The sequence below is a fragment of the Teleopsis dalmanni genome, chromosome 1 (assembly GCF_002237135.1).
Source record: "Teleopsis dalmanni isolate 2A chromosome 1, ASM223713v2, whole genome shotgun sequence".
Taxonomy (NCBI): domain Eukaryota; kingdom Metazoa; phylum Arthropoda; class Insecta; order Diptera; family Diopsidae; genus Teleopsis; species Teleopsis dalmanni.
Genome location: NC_051846.1, coordinates 1,488,442 through 1,506,368, shown reverse-complemented (window position 1 = coordinate 1,506,368; position 17,927 = coordinate 1,488,442).

The following is a 17,927-nucleotide window of genomic DNA, read 5'->3' as shown; positions in this document are numbered from 1 at the left end:
TTTTGTTCTTGTCTTTTCTTTGCTATTCGTATCAGTCTTAGTAGTTTAAATAGTCTCATTTGATCATAGAGACGCATCATTTTCGGCAAGAAAAAATTAACAATGAAGTAATATTTCGTGTAAAGTTACATAGCATTTCGACCACACAATCTCTTGTGGTATGAAGTCCATTTTTACAGGAAACAAAGAAAATTTACAAGAGTAAGGTAACTGATATTTAAACTACTTATGTATAACGTCAGACTCGAGAGCTTTAAGCCAGAGTCTTAACAGGAGGAGAACGAAAGCATAAAAAATGTTGCATGCTATGAACTTCTTGAAGTCAGTGTCGATAAAAGCTGTTGTCAGCGAAGTCAAAAAAAGAAAGTATTAAGTGCAAATGGTGTGACTACTTAACAAATCGGTAAGTAGTCTGCAGTCCTAACCACAATAAGTCACAAGAAAAACTAAAGCCTTTTTTCTGATTTGAAGATAAAGTAAATTGGCGTCGTTGCAGTAATTGTGGTTTTGCTTCGTATATAAAAAGATTCGATCTAAGATAAGCTGCGCTTAGATAAGCCGCGCAAATGGTTGCCATCCATAACGTGCAATGCATTATATATAAAAAGGAAACCTATGAATATAAAATCAATTTTCAAGATTACTATAAAGAATGCGATATTGCTGCAATATCTAAACTGTATAAATATCAAAGCTAATGCATCTGTACAAGCCGAATGTGAGAAAACTTGTAACTTTCAGTGGTCCTATATAGGATCGCATTATCTCTTCTCCTCTACAGGATACTGAAAGTAGTTATCGTAGAACTGTGGATGTTTCTATTTTCAAACAACTCAAACATTTTAATGCAGTAAGAGGCTAAATAAACCCTTATTCCGTAAAGCCCTCATTTTGATATGGAAAATGTTATTTGTAGGACATATGTTTATATTATTTATGCAATAGTTTGCAAATCTGGTCATGAATATGCATTGGTCACTATATGTCTATAACTGTTAGCGACTATATTTGGGACGGTGTCAGTAACAACACAATATATGAAATATATATGTGCAATAGGCAACTGGGATAAAGAGTTCACTCTCGAAAGGTTAAGCTTACATCATACAAAGTAAAATATTTAAATTACTAATGACGATGGCAGCCTGGTGGTTATAGGTTCAACTGCTTATTAAGATGCAAATATCGGTCTTGATACATAAAATTTGTATTGAACAAATTATTCATATTACCTGTGGTTCTATAGTTCGCAGGAGCAAGGGCACTAACAGGTTAATGAAACAACGTTAGTGTTTCAAATAAAATTCTTCTTAAATTATTAGTGCTCGATGAAAATTATGACAATTATTTAGAAGGAAATGAAAAAAATTTCATACATTAAAAAATTTAATTGAATCTAATTGAAATCACATTCTATATCATATAGGTACATATTCTTATATACACATATTCTTACGATTTTAAAGTTCATCTTTTTTCAGTACTCAAAGGTTTTACATTATAGGTATAATTATGACATGAAGGACGTCTTGTGGATTTCAGAGTGTATTATTTCTTTTATTCATGTGTATATTTTTCAAATGAAACTCAGAAACTTTTTTTGATATATGTTAAGATTCATATATCACCAGTCAACAAATCTTCAAATTAATGTTCTTGTTTCATTTCGACATACTCATTTATTATCTAATCCATTTGCTTTCAGAACAGCAGAAATTAAGTAAAAGTTTTTCATTCGTTGTCGGTCTTTATTCAAAGTTTTTCACTTTGCGTTGCTTGTAAATTGATTTCCACCAAATAATGAACTTTCACAATCTGTGGCATGAACACATTAAATATTTGCATACCAGTACTTACGTTAGAGTTACAGAGACTTAGTGAAATAGAAACAGAAACACAAACTCTAAGTAAGAGGTTAGGAAAATTATTTGGTTTACTTTCATTGGCATTAGCGTGTGTTTCATGTGTGAGCTTTCCCAGCTGTTCGCAGAGAAAATCTACAACGAATACGTCAGTTGAAAAGTGTCAAGACAAGGTAAAGCCAAAGTTGAGAAAGGGAAGATTGTTGATTTTTCTTTATTAAATTCGGAGTGCAAAATATTTTCAGCAGACTAGTGTATTTTCGGTATATGTTAGATATATGACTGACATTCGAAAATAATTACATATGAGTGCTTACACAGTGAATGATTAATGATTGCGTACTGTACATGAAATCATCACTCATACAAGATACTTGCAGTTTTGTTTGATCAGCTCTTCTCACCTCTTCGACTTATCAATATTGCATATGCATTTATTTTAAAGTTATGGCAACTTATTTTAGCTTGTTGGGTTATTATTTTTAAGATTTGTCAAAATCTTTACTATTGAAATGATTTTTAACATGTGTTACCATATCGAGACTTTAATAGTGAGTAAGTGTAAGAAGAAAAATTATAAATTAGAAAATAGGGTTGGATAAATAGTTTACTCTATCGCAATTAACTCGACACATGAGCCATTTTTTACACAAAATCCATACAAAAAATGCTAATAACGTACAATCATTGTAAGTACAAAAATAGTATAAACCTGCAGTTGAATTTTAATTTGTTTAAACTTTCAAAAGAAATCATATAAGTTTCACATAATATAGGTCCTCAGTGTAAGAACCAAATATGAAATCAGATTTGAGATTCAATGAAAAATCACTTTTGCTATTAAATGCTTCTTTCGATTAAGTTAGCAATTAGGAAACACTCTCTCTGTGAGCATGCCTGTTCTTCTGCATGGTATAGAAGATTGACCAATAAGCAACAGTAATTTAATAGCATTAGCAGATCTAAAGTCCTGTATGAGTTGGCAACGTATCGAAATAGATTGGACTAGAAGTTTTAAAAAGTATATCGTGACTTTGATACAGATAAGCACTTCAAAATTATATTAGCTTGGTGACTTGGTTCTATTCAAAAAATGGATAGCTTTCACTAAAAAGGTGTTCCACTTCTACGTTGAATATAAGTTTGTTATTCTTTAATAGACTAAATTAACACTATTTTACTTAACAGCTCATACAACATATATATATATATATATATAAACCTTTTGAGTATTTATGATGCAATGTTGACGGAAATGGCAGTACCGTAAAGTACGCTCTATCATTACCGTGCTTAGTGAAGTACGGTACGGTACTATCAACTAGCTACAGTAAGCTATGAATGATGTGTGTGTGTAAAGATGGATTAATACTTAATATTTTAAATTTTCGAATTAAGTTTATTAAGTTCGTTCTTTTTGTTTCTGTTTATTAAACTTTGTATGTGCTTTGTATGCACTGAGTGCCTTCTTCCAATATTAGATTATGAGGAATTAAAACTACAGCTTAAGTTGACTACACTTAATGCTACCTCTTACAGTCGAATAGTTTTATAAAGTAGCTTAGAGTACTTTATTTTTAACCATTTTGGTTTTCTGTTTGGCATCAAATATTAAGCAAACAAAAGGTTTGCTGAAAGTTCCTTTATGGGTAATACTTCATCTGCTCCTTAACTGACAATGCTTTACATAATCATCTATGCATTAAATGCATCTGCAGTCTTTTATGCGTATTGTGCTCAATGGTTTCAAACAATGCGCCTTCATAACACATGAAGTGACTGTAAATCATATTCACATGCGGTTTACTTATGGAATGAAAGCCGTTCACTCTATTCATACATTGACAATATAATCTCATGTGGCACCTTAGATGATCTATGAGTGCATTGAAAGTCAATTGTTCGAATTAAATATATATGCAAGTGAACAGCCTTGTGCTAGTTTAATGCGTAATCGTGCAACGTGACGTATGAGTAATAAAATATTTATTGCATTTAAAATGTGCACAATGCCGAGCATAAATCTGCGTTAAGATATTTCACACATTGAATGCAGCATAAAATTAATGTGCTATTCCCTTAAGATTATTTCCATATATAATTTCAAAAAATATTTACGAACTATATTTTAATTTCTATGCGCTTTTTAGCACTTTTGGCTTGACTGATTAATAAGTTATAAAAACTTATAAAATATTATTTTCTTAAAAATATATGAAATAAAGTTACAACAACAACACAAATTAATTTTAAAATTCATATTTTAATTAAGTGTACTACTTGTTTTTCCTCAGGAAATAGAATATTATTTTCCATTCGCAATTTCTTTGGAGCTAAAATTTTACGCCATGCATAATTCTATGCATTTTCATGAGAATATTCGTAAAATTGCTGAAAATGTGCATTGAAATTGGTTCATATTACGCCCCAGGGCGTCATAATATTCATACTTAAATAGTTTTAGTATGTGCAGTTGCATTAACGACTTTAAGTGCTAATGTATATTAATTATTAGTTGGTAAGATTTAACTAACAAGAGTGCAATTTAAAGCAAAGAATACATATGCAAAGTGTGTGGAGGGTTGTAAGTGCATCAAACCTTTTTCCTTATTTAAAATAATTTAAAATTAATATAATTTATTATTGCTACTTTAAAGAAATTTTGAAAATTCAGTAATTTCATAAAATACGTAAATATTTCGTTTCAAATTTAAGAATATTTTGTTTTGGTAATTTTTTTCAAAAATAAATATTTAAATGTTTTTATAAAATAATTTAAATTTACTTGAGCATTAAAACGTTATATGATTTTTATATTTATTTATCGTATTTAATCTCTAGAGAATGTAAAAATTCCAATAAATTTTGACAATTTACACACAGATTTATTTAATACTGTTACCTTATTGTAAATTTGCAACCAAATACTAAGATTTTCATATTTTAATTCGTTTAAAATATTTATTATCTTAAATGGTTTCAAGTAAATGTATGAATGATTTATTTAAAAAGATTTCATATTTGAAATTTCGGAATTACAATATTTACAAAATATATACCATAAATACTTGCATTTATAACAAAAAATATTAATATTTTATTTTTCTTATGAACAAGAAATTAATTTTGTGAGGTCGAATATTAGAAAGTTACCTTTAATTCTTTTATTAGTTTTACATCCTTAACAAATGCAGATAGTTAAGAGTGTATTAGTCAGTTGCTGGCAGGATTTAAACACAGTTTAGGAGACTTTATGAAGTGATTAGTGCATTATTGACCAGCGTTTATTTCAATACAGACTACTTTACCAGATTTTAATGTGAACGAGCAAAATACAGGCCAAAGATTTTTTTAAAAATAGAGTCTGAATATTTCTAGAAACAACCAAAATCCATATTTGAAATGTATACTCACCAATTGATTATGTTTATAATTTTATATTATAAAATATAAATTATATTATTAAATTATAATTATATTACATATATTATATTATATTATTATTTTATATCATAAAATTATATCGTAATGAATAATATAAACATATATAATTTAAGAAATGTGTTATATTTTCCTAAAATCGTATCAAACCTAAATATATAAGCTGAAACTATATTTAAATAAGTTAATATAAAAAAGCTTCTTTATTTGTCAACATATTTTCATGTACTTCTCTAATAAGTATTACAGCTTTTCCCACATATTTATTTTAAATCAAATAAATTTAGAAATTCAAATACTGAGCTTCTTACATTTTACTCCTTAATAGCTAATATATGATTCCAGTCGGAAGTCTTGCCAGTCTGATGGTTGGAATCCTCTCAATTCTTTCCTAAGAGGTGGTTTTAGTGGGTTTAAAACTCACACTGTGAGTCTGTCAGTCCTCCAACTGCTTATCTGATATACGTATCTGAATATACAAGCTCTTGTTTGTGTACTGTTGTACTGGTGCTAATAAAAAAAGATATCAATCTGCATTAAGAAACGTAAAATTAATTTATATATATTAAGTCGGATGGGTATACATCTATGGAATATGGACCTGACATTGCTTTTGATTTAGAGAAAATATTTTTGAACCATTTATAAAACGAAAGATGGTGCTTTGTCGTGATGATCCAATATTTTTTTACAAACACTTCCGTATGCTCAATTTTCAAATAATATAGCATAGAGAGGAGAAATCTTATTGATGAAATTACTCTCTGGAATAAATTATGACACTCTATGCTACTAAAATTGAAAATTGCGTTTATCAAGGTTTATTCAGTTTTTGTGATCCGAAGTTATTTTATACTTATGATTCGAGCTGCTCTTCGATATAAAGCATGTCAATACATTGCACTTGATAACCCTTTATGAAAAATTCCATTTTTTTTCTATATTTGCTGAATCTAATATTCATCTAATATTCTTTAGTAAATTTTATGTATATGTGCACATATATCAAAACAATTCCAAACTAAAGAAGTCTTTTCAGATATATGCATTCTAAGCGTCGGTAAGGTAAGTCCTTAACTAATGTGCTGTTAAAATTGTATGACTTAAAATCGGATTTATTGCTACTAAAGAGAAGGTGGCACAAGGTTTTTGAGTTTGGACATGATATTCTGAATGCAGTCAATTACTTTAGATTATATTGATCTAGTTAGTTATCTGTATTACAATAAAAAAATTTAAACTAACAAGTAATAAATTCCATAAGTTTTTATAAATCAAACTTAAAAAATTATGGCGTTAACTTTTGTATTAAAAATATATATGGCGTATATATAATAACATATAAAATTTTCATACAAGATATGAAAGTTAAATATTGTTTTGTTTAGCTAAATATGCATTAAAATACATACTAAAATAAATTGTCAAAATTGTGTAAATATATTAAATAGTGACCAAAGGAAATGCATTAAGGATAAGATAAGTGTGAATTAAGTAAGTATTAAGATAAATGATATTTTAAACTGTATTTTATGTATTTAGATTTTATTGGCACTTTTCAGTAGGACAACTTATATAATTAATTCTTCTAAATCAGCTAAAAATCTATTGAACTCAATGTTATTTGTATATACTTAGCGTACTACAACTTGTAGTCATTATAGTCAAGTGATTGGATTCAGTACCTTAATATTCAAATATTCAGGCAACTTAAAATTATAATATATTATAATATATTAATATATATATAAATTTATAGAAACGTACAATTTTTTTTATCTGTTAAAAATGTAAGAAATGAACCAATACATATTTTAAAATTTATTAGAACCTAACCCAAAAAATCTTTATTAACAGCTTAATGCCTATATATATTTGATTAATCAAAACATTCCCGTACTTTATAGTATTCTCTTTAAAATCGGTGTAGTTTTACGCAGGACTGTACATATTTTAAAAATAGCTTCAGGAAAGTTACTGATTTATATATGTTTTGATATTGTTTAATTATTTGAATATCTGAAATAAAACAAAAGTTTAGTGTATGGTTATATTACATGTATATATAGTGTAATAAAACAATATTTAAACCAACAAATGCAATATTAAATAAGTGAAGTACATAAATCCTGTTAAATAATTCGTGAAGTTACTTTTATTATATATATACTGCACACATGTACTGTTTACTATATCTAATAACACACAAATTAACATAATATTATTTTTTTTAAATATTAAAATTTAAATTAGTACCAATCTCAGTATAATATAAACTCTCATTTCTAGCCAATAACTCAATATTCTTAAATACTTAAAATTTTTATTAGGTTTGTCAATAATACCACAAAAATAAATTAAAAGTAACTGAAAATTGGATAGATGTACTGAAATTGGGGATAATATCCCAGTAATAGCTAAAGCTAACCTACATTTTGGCCTTTGATGTGTGATCATGATTATTAATAATATCCGATTCCTAAAGGGATTACTGAAACGAAATAATTAATTTTAAATAAAATCAATTAGTATAATTATCATGAATTTCAATACTAAATTATTATTATTAAATTAAAACTTGTATAGTAGATATTCTGATAAAGTAAAATAAACATTAAATTTTTGCAGTAATTATTTATATCTTTTTTAATTACGAATATAATGCGATTGTCAATAATTGAACCACATATTCGAATACGACTGAAAATTATAAAAATGAATTAATGTATTCACTTTAATTGATTTACACTGCAATCAGATAAAAGCATTCACTTCATTCAAAATTGATTTGTTGTTTGATATAGTGGTGCCAAACTTCGTTACTTTTGCGTATTTGTAACTACCCGTTACTTTTCGAGTATGTATTCGTTACTCAGTATTCGTTACTGCGCTTTCGGTACTGCGTTTTCGTTACTGCGCTTTCGGTACTGCGTTTCCTTACTGCGCTTTCGTTACTGTGCGTCGTCTCACTGAAGTTTAAATGCTTTTTTTCGGCAATAAAATAAATTTTTAAAAGCATATATATTTATTATAATAATTATAAGATTTAATAAATTAGAATTATTATTTTTATTAAATTGTTTTGATTCCGCATATTTTGCATTTAGCTTTTCACGTCCTACTGGTTCAAATGATCCAAATTTCACACTTTTTTATATTAATATTTTTAAACATTTTTTAATGAATTTGATAGCGAAAGAAAATATTTGTTTCAAAATAAAGTAGTTATTATTATATCGCAAAAACAATTGCTTAAAAGTAATCGTTACTAAGTACTCGAAAGAGTAGTTATAATAAATATTACTCATTGGTAAAATGAGTAAAAGTAACGAATACAATAAAAAGTTTGTATTCGTTACTCAGGTATTTTTTGAGTAACGAATACAAAGTAACGGATAGTTACATTTTTGGCACTACTAGTTTGATATACACAGATTTGTAAGCATAGATTAAACAATATCTGATCGATTTTAGCATTATTGGCCACATATGTTATATCTAAGTTTCGATTGAAGACCTAAGGAAAAGTTTATTACTCAACGAACGTTAAACGAACGAAATACTCACGGAGTATACTTAATATATTGTACTAAAAATTTAAAAGAGGGTATGATGAGTTGTCCAATGTTTAAACAATTTACAATTTCCTATAATATTGATGCAGGCATCATCAAATGGTCATTATATATTTTAAGAAAGTAATAGAGGCCATTATGGAATGTTTTTTGATGTACAGAAGACATTTATCTACTGAGTTGATTGACAAGCAATATTCGTATTATGAAAATTAATAGATAAAAACACATTTTGTTATGGTTGTTTATTAAATATGTGTCCTGTTTGAAAATCATTTAAAATTGAAGATTTTGTTATTAAGAATTTATATACAAAAAATAAAAAAATTTCAACTTGGTTGTCTTTTTTATCAAAAGGATAATAATTTATGCCCATCTATGCCCACTTATCCAACGTTTTTATTGATGAACCGAAACTATTTAGCTCCTTTGTTATATTTTTCCATGTATGTCTAAACAGTGACTTATTTAATGGTAGTGGCTTCTTATGGTTTTTTTTACCATATTTGCAATAAATATTGCAATTTGGTTTGGATTCCTAATTAATTTTACCCCAGAAAAAACCTTACAAATTTATATTATTTTGTAATTTTTTACAGATATGTACAAGAATCCTTATTAAGTATATAAAATGAACACGAAAACATTTGTATTCATGTTCAAGTTACATAAAAGCGAACTTTATTAATCAAAATATTTGAATATTGTAAATAAATAAAAGTTTTAGAAAATGAACTAACAGTTAAATGTACAAAAATTTTATTTAAACTAAATGTTAAGACTTTCAATAGTAACTATTTTCAATAAATTAACTAAAATATTTGTTTGAAATCAACAAATAAATTTAATATTTTTATTTACATTTTTTTAATACATAGTATTGGAAGTAATATAAAACAAAACCAACCGTAAGCCCGACAAAACACAAATACTTATATATAATTAAGTCTGATACCAATATTTACATTTATTAAACATTTTTAATTAATCTGTAGAATAAACCCAAGATTCATGCAATTTTAGTTCGAATTAAAATTTTTCGTTCATTGACATTTTAGAATTAGCATAATTTGAAATTTATTGCTATTTCACTTCAAAGTATTTTTGAAAATATAAAGAGAATGACTTTATTTGAATAATGAATTTCAGCAGTGAAATGATTAAGCTTAATTCGAATTGCCAGTCAACCGAGCAACCGAATTTGGGAATCCTTTGTAATGACGCATTAGGCCCATTTAGGCGCATTGACGGTTCTGAATTCGTTCAATTCCGTCCAGAATTACTGCTGGAGTATAATTGAGGCAGTACACCTATGACGTGACTATAGTAGCTTATGGCAAAATTGCAAATTTATTATGCAATTGTTTTTCAATTAAAATTTTGTTTGCAAACTGAACAATATAGGATTTCAAACAAATTTATAAATAAATTTATATTATTTAAGCATTTTGCATTAGCTGAGTTAAGTTTATAGTACAAAGTGCTTAGTTGCATATAGTATATCTGAGCCAAAAATGAAATTTAAATTCACTGAAATATTGAAATGACAGAAATTTGAAAATTTATTTAAATTAGTTTAGTAATTCATTTACTTGCAATGTGAATTCCATAACTAATTTGCAAAACATCGACGCATAAATCAATAAATCATATTAACCAAAATGAAGCTTAACATTTATTTTTGCTTTGATATTATCGATGTGATGACAGCGTGCAAATTTATGCCAAAGTTCAAAATAATTTTGAAATACAAAATGAATTGCCAACGCATGCAAATAAATATCAATTAAATATTTTTCCACATATTTACAAGTTAAAATATAATTTGAATATAATTTCTTAATTTAATAAAATAATAATTAAATTTGATTTAAATGCCAATGTGACAGTAGTGTCGTTTTTCAAATTATAATGAAAATTCTGGTATTTAAAAGAAAGGTTTCGAAATATAGTAAACTACAACAACAAAAAATTATTTAAAAACGGGTTGCGAACTTGTCAGGACGTCACTGCATCCTTTAACGATTTTTGTGACATGCCCACTTTAGTTTCACAGCCGAAAAGCAGTTAAGAACGCTATTGTGTTCTTTGAAGAGATGTTACTTAATTCCGTTATTGGTGGATATGCAGTTGATAAGTAACGAAGTCTGAGTCTGGTGAGACTATCATAGTGGCACAGAATGTGTTCTGCTGTTTCCTCTTCTTCGCAACAAAGTCTGTAGCTATAGTCTCTATAAAAAATTATTTTTATATTAGTTTACTTAATTAAATTTTTATTTGACCATACAGCTGTTTCAAGTATTGCCAAATACCCATCATCAATATCTTGGAATTATTTGTTATGTTTAATATTTCGTAAATTTTTCTTTATTTTTGAGACTGCAAACACTACGAGCTGAACTCGTGCTATGTCGAGTTTGTTGCTCAGAGTCAGTGTTCAACTAACAGTTCAGAGTTAACTGACCCAAAGCCGTACTTGTCTTGTATGTTGGAAAATTCCCTAACAAATTCACTTTAATATAGAATTATAATGGAAATGATATGAATAAAAATAAATTTCAAGTCTCGCTGATAATACAATAACATTAGCATGGCTTTCGTCGTATTAAATTGCTAAATTAAGTTCTATGTATAAGAAAGAAATAAACTCATGCAATAAAAAATACCTCTACAAAAGAATAGTATTGACATGTAACAATTAAAAATAAAAATACAATTAACTCAATTCTACTATAGCTGGTTTGTGATTTCGTTTTAATATAACACTGCAATTGAATTTGTTAATAAACTTTCACAACAAATTAACGGCTTTGAATCAGTTGCCTAATGAACACTGACTCTGCGGTTCAAATTTGGCAGAGCTCGAGTTCAACTCATGATACGTGCAGTTTAAAAAAAAAATTTTTAATTTAATTACGCACTGATGATGGGTATTTGGCAATACTCGAAACAGCTGTATGGTCAGCAAAAAACTCAATTAATCAAAATAATACAAGAATAAAACCGCTCTATAAAATAATGATGTCAATAATTTCTTTTTGCATGTTTTTTAAAAAAATAATTAAATTTTTTTGGTAGTTTATTTGAAACTATCTCAGTCAAAAATATTAAAAACAAACACTGGTGCTCCTTGGTATATTAGGAATAAAATATGCACCGAGATCTACAAATTCCCTTAGTTACAGCGGAATTTAACAATATAAGAAAAAAATACAATAAAACATTGATAGACCATGCTAATCCCTTATCAAGGAAACTCACACTTCTATCCACTACTTCCCGCTTAAAAAGAGCTGACCGTCCAGCCATTAATTAATATTCATTAGCTTGAAGTAAAAGCCGCACCTTTCTTTTTAGTAATCCGATAAAGTTAAACTGCTTTCTTAATAAACCATCCAAGATTCACTCTAATGAAATTTAATCCATTGATTTAAGTGAGGTCCGTGATATAAGGTTCACTTATTTTATTTTATATTATACACTGTATAGTTAAAATAAAAAATTATAATTATATGTAATTAATGATATGATTTTAAAACTTATTGTTAGTCTTATTGTAACAGAAGATAAAATAAATAAATGCATAACTAATTAAAAAAAAAAATTATTTGAAACTTTTAAGTCATTTATATGCAGATAGGTATCAATTAAATACTTTTCAACATTTTTACATGTTAAAACATAATTTAAATATATGTTTTTAATTTTTTTAAATAAAATAATGTTACAATTTTTTTTTAGTTTCACACGTTTTTCAAATAAATAATTAAAATTTTTTTTAATAGTCATTATTTGTAACTTTTAATTCTTTTATGTGTTACAAAGAAAAAAAATGCGTGTAAAATTTGCCGCTTTAATCCAAGCAATTTAAAGTGCTTCTTTTTCTACTTCTTCAGCACTTAAAGTTAAACTTAAGCAAGTTATAATGGCGCCTTTATCTACAACTTAGGCATAAAAATTATAAAAACGACATTAAGTAAAATTTATGTTAATTTTTGCATACGCGTTGTAATTTCTTTAGAAAAAGTTGACGTCGGCAACCACGCTTACCCCAACAATAACAAACATTATAGTTAATAAGAACAATAACAACAAACTTCTGCACACAAAACACACGCAAAACACACAGAAAAGGCACAAAATAAACACAAATTTATTTTGCATGTTGTAAGCTAAAGCGAGGAAGTTTTATAATTGCGTTTGTCTCTCTTCATTCTTGGCTTAGCGTAGTTGGAGAAGACGGCAAAGTTTTCTGCTTTCTCTCTGCTTTCAGATTTTAGCCTTCAGTTTTCAGTTCTTAGCAAAAAATTACAACTTTACTTTTCACTTTGCATTGTCGTTGGGCTTATTTGTCTGCGGAGCATGTAACACGCCTTGTTCTACATGAGTCGTGGGCGGAAGTCAATTGTTTTTGTATTTTCGCTTGTCATATTTGTTGCTGCTTTCAGCTTTCAGCTGAATTCGAAGACAAACTAAATTGTTTATGCAGGAATTGTTGCAAAAGTGTCCCCACGGAATAGAAAAGATAATTTCTTAAAGAGCAACTGAAGCACACAATTGTGCCATTATTTTCTTCAAATTGTTCTTTTGACTTCGTGTTTTTTATTTTTTTTTTTGAATTTTCATTGTTTTGTTTTCTTTCGAATGTTTTTTTTTTATTAACTTTTTTATTCTTCGAAGTTGTGAAAATGTTGGTACACGTATTTTCTATTAAAAACTCTAAACGTTTTAGTTGAAGTTAAAGTTTGGCAGAAATTTTCAGTAAGCAAATAAACAAGAAATAATTTTTCAAATATTTTGTTATATTTTACGTGAGAATAATTACTCTAAATACCATTTTGCTAAGTGTTGAGGAACTTTTTATCTTAACTCATAAATTTCCGAACAAGGGTAAATTTATAAATTATTTTGCACTGCATAAAAGTATATATTCCATTAGTGCTCAAGGACGAGTAGGAAAATGTTTGCTTATTAAATAGAAGGAAAGGAACTTTTCCACTTTTCCATAAAGCATAATTTTCATTTCGCATTATCACATGCTCCACTTAGGATGTAATTTGCAGTTTTCAAGGTAAAAGTGATAAAAGATTTTTACATAAAACTTTGTGAACGAAAAATAAGGAAAAGAAAGTTGGTCAAGGTAGCAAATATATTTGGAATGGCCACATTTTTAGTTAATAAATTTTTATGGAAAGTTAAAAATTATGAGTCCAACATACAACGCTATGCAAATGGGAATTCCAAGGGTGTGCGTTTCACAGATGAGGGTTTAGTATTTCGGTACTAAAAAGGAAAAAGTGAAGGTCGCTTTTTAAAAATCATTAGAAAAATATATTTGTTCTAACCTTTGATTCTTGTTATTATAATTAAAAAAAAATATTTTACTATATTCATAAATTATTGTTGAGGTAATATATACTAAAATCTTAAAATTTATAAAAATTTAATGTAAAAGAAATTCAGTCAAACTTCCATAATTCGAATTTCTATAACTCGAATTTTCTATAACTCGAATTAAAAAGAGTGCAACAGGCTTTTAGAGAGCAAATTACATACAATTCTGCTTCCATAACTCGAACTTCTATAACTCGAATTTCTCAATAACTGGAATAAAAATATTATCACGTACCGAGAGGAATGTGAAAGTGCATTCTATAAGTCGAATAAAAGTTCTACAAGTTGTTTTAAGTATGAATCCATTTTTGTGTTAGGGGAAGTAGCTTTTTCTAAACCAAATGTTTCAATTTTTTCTTTCTTATGTTGCTTCTTTGTGCAAACGCACTGCTTTAAAAAAGCTGGATTTGGTTAATTTTCTACATAGGACGAACAGGATGACATTCCTCTAATTTTGATGAATACCGTGAAATGATGTAAAATCAAAGTAAAGTAAAGTAAGTAAAGTAAAAGTAAAGTAAATAAAATAGCCTCCAATGCTACAATGAAATTTGTACATCAATTTTCCTACAAATGACGATATTATTGAACATTATAGCTCTGTAAATATCTCCTTATAGTGGATCCGATTCTAAACGCAACGAAAAGTAATGATAAAGGTTCGGTAGATGAAATTGTTCATCAGACTTCCAAGAAAGAAGCAGAAGACGTATTCAAAATTCAGAAATTTTATTTGCAAGCGAATGATACTACAACTAATGATCACTATAATGGTTTGAATAAATTGGAATCTCTTTTTAATAAAAAAAAATGAAAAAAAAATTAAAATTCCAAACTTCAATTTCTGAATATTTTACTTTACTATAACTTTTGTGTTGTATTTGATTGCAAATAAATAAATATCTTACAATGTAATTGTAGTTTCTTTCAAGAATACAAAAAAAAAAAAATAATAAAATTCTCTAACTCGAAGTAACTCGAAGGTTCGACCTTTTCTTTGCAGAATGGTACTACGAATTATGGAAGTTTGATTGTATTTCATATTGGGTTATAGGGACATAAAATCGTCGAGTGATTGGTGATGGTCCAGCATTTATGTCTAAAGCTTAATTTGTATTAATAATTCTTTTGAATTTAAGCTACTTAAAGGATCTTGAAGAAAAGAGATTTCATTTGACATTTAAATGTAATAGGAAGATTTAAAAAAAATTTGTTCACTATTTCAATTTTGTAATTATTTAGCTTGCCATTATAGACATGAGTTTTTTTTGACTCCGTTTAGTCACCTACTTCAGCCATCCCGATCAGTGTTTGGCTGTAATCACTTGGTGGTACCAAGTGTCTACTATTGTTGATTTCGTGAATTCTTCACCGACGATATTTACGCCCTCAACTGTATTTCACACCACCAGGTATCGAATCAGGCACCTTTGTAGTACTGTTTTTGATTCGCACGAAACGACTGAGCAAGCGAAGCCGCTGAATTTTTAAACACTTAACTACATTAATATCTAGATAATGCAACAAATAATGCCTCTGCAAACGGAATAGTAAAATAAAAAAATATACTTAAATAATTCAATTATTCTACAGCTGGTGTATGATTTCATTCTTTCACTGCAAATTAACAAAATTGAAAAGAATGTGCGTACATAAAACTCAAGTGCAGTTTTGGGTCAGTTGGTTAAGGTGCGCTTACTCTGAGCTTTGAATTTGGTAGGGCACGACTTTCACGATATCTGTAACAGCTGTAAATATCCGTTTTCACGATGGTAAACGGAAGAATTTATTCGATAAAAAATAATTTTTCTTCTGGACTTGTAAATTTTCTCACTATTATCAACCTTTTCTATTCGAGGTTCATTTCGTGTGATGTAATATAAAATTTTTGGTGCAATTTCAATTCAAAATTCATTCTAGTTTTTAGCTCATTATGAACTTTTTAGTAATACATATTGATACATAAAAATTTTGTTACATCCCTTTAATACTTCGTAAAGCTACTTTGAAAAATTTTTTTAAAGAAATATATAAGAAATGTATAAAAATACACAAAAAAGTTCCTAATGCTGAAAATATTTCTATAATAACGGATCATCATTAAACTAATTATGAAAGTTAGTGTTCTATATTTGGAATAAAGTTGTTATAACCCAATTTTTCGTAGATTAAGATTGAAAAATTAACATAATTTTATGACAACATTTAACTCTTGATTTCTTATAAAAGTAAAACTTTTCCTTCTTTAGATATTAGAAACAAAAAATAAAACTTTTGACACCAATGTCGCGGATTCTATTGACTTAAATTGTTGCACGTAAAAAACTTTGCAAGCAACATTTTGGTGGCAACAGAAGCAAGCGTCAATTTCCATTTTTGTGCACTTAACTCATTATCGCCAGAAACTTAGTTTGGAGCACGAACGCGCGATCTCATAGCTATTATTGCAGTTTTCCCAGTTACTTCTGTAACTGTTGTCGCCAGTGTAACTGCAACAGTCACTGCCTGCATTAGTGTTCATCGCATTTGTATTGCAGCCAACTTTAAATATGCTTTGATGCAGGTTTGCCTAATACTTTTGCATACAATTGTGACAACGTGCTTATTTGAAGTTCTCTAATATCATACAGTTGCCATCATCATCACTATCATCGCCATCACCACTATCATCGCCATCGCCATCATTATCACAATCATCATCTTCATTATCATTAATATTTGCATTCAAATGGTCATGTTCTACAACACGAACTCGTCCTACTAAGCTTTAATATTTTGCTTTGATTATCCTTTCATTTTTTATTGGCGTTCCTATTCCAGATGTGTTGTGTAGTTGGAGTGGATTTTGCATCCATTTGTGCATACATATTAACTCCGGAGCAGTGCTTAATGAGTTTCTTTGTAGTTGCGTTGCTGGAGTTGAAAGTCTGTTTCGTTGGATACAATATTTTTTTTATTGTGAACGAACTCCTTGCAGTTGACAGCTGTGGTACGATTTAAGGTTAATAGGAAGTCAAACATGCATTGTGCAGAAAAAGATTTTATGTAAAAGAAACAATTTGTTATTTTTTTACTGGTGTCAAGTACACAAGTCTATCTTTAACAGAATTATTTTTTACAGTGAATGTTGGGTTTAATGTATTATGCATTTTAATTTATTTTTTATTATGAAAAGACTCCGTGAAAACGAAAATTTAATATTTTTTTGTTTTAATAAAGAATTATTTAAATAAATATTTTTATTACAGTATATTTTAATAAATATATTATTAATTTATAAAATCTTCGGTTAAATTTAGTCACTTTTTAATAGAGTTTTTAATTTATTATATTGAAGCTAGTTGAACCAGTGCACTTGAGCACTTTTACTCTCTATTAACTGCGAGGTATCTTCAAGACCCCTCTTTACGCCTTGAATGGATTATTATTCATCACTTCATCAGACTAAACAATAATTGACTTCAGATCTGCATACCTTCCAGAGGTAGCCTGTTACCATTCTGAGATTCGATAACGCGGTGTTGGTAAGTCTGTCAGTTTTCGTAAATAATTTCAGGGCTCTATCCGTTACGAATCTTTCTAAATTAGCTATGAAAGACGTTTAATTTCACATTTCTTAGAATTCTGGGTAGAAGGATATACAACAGAGGAAGGT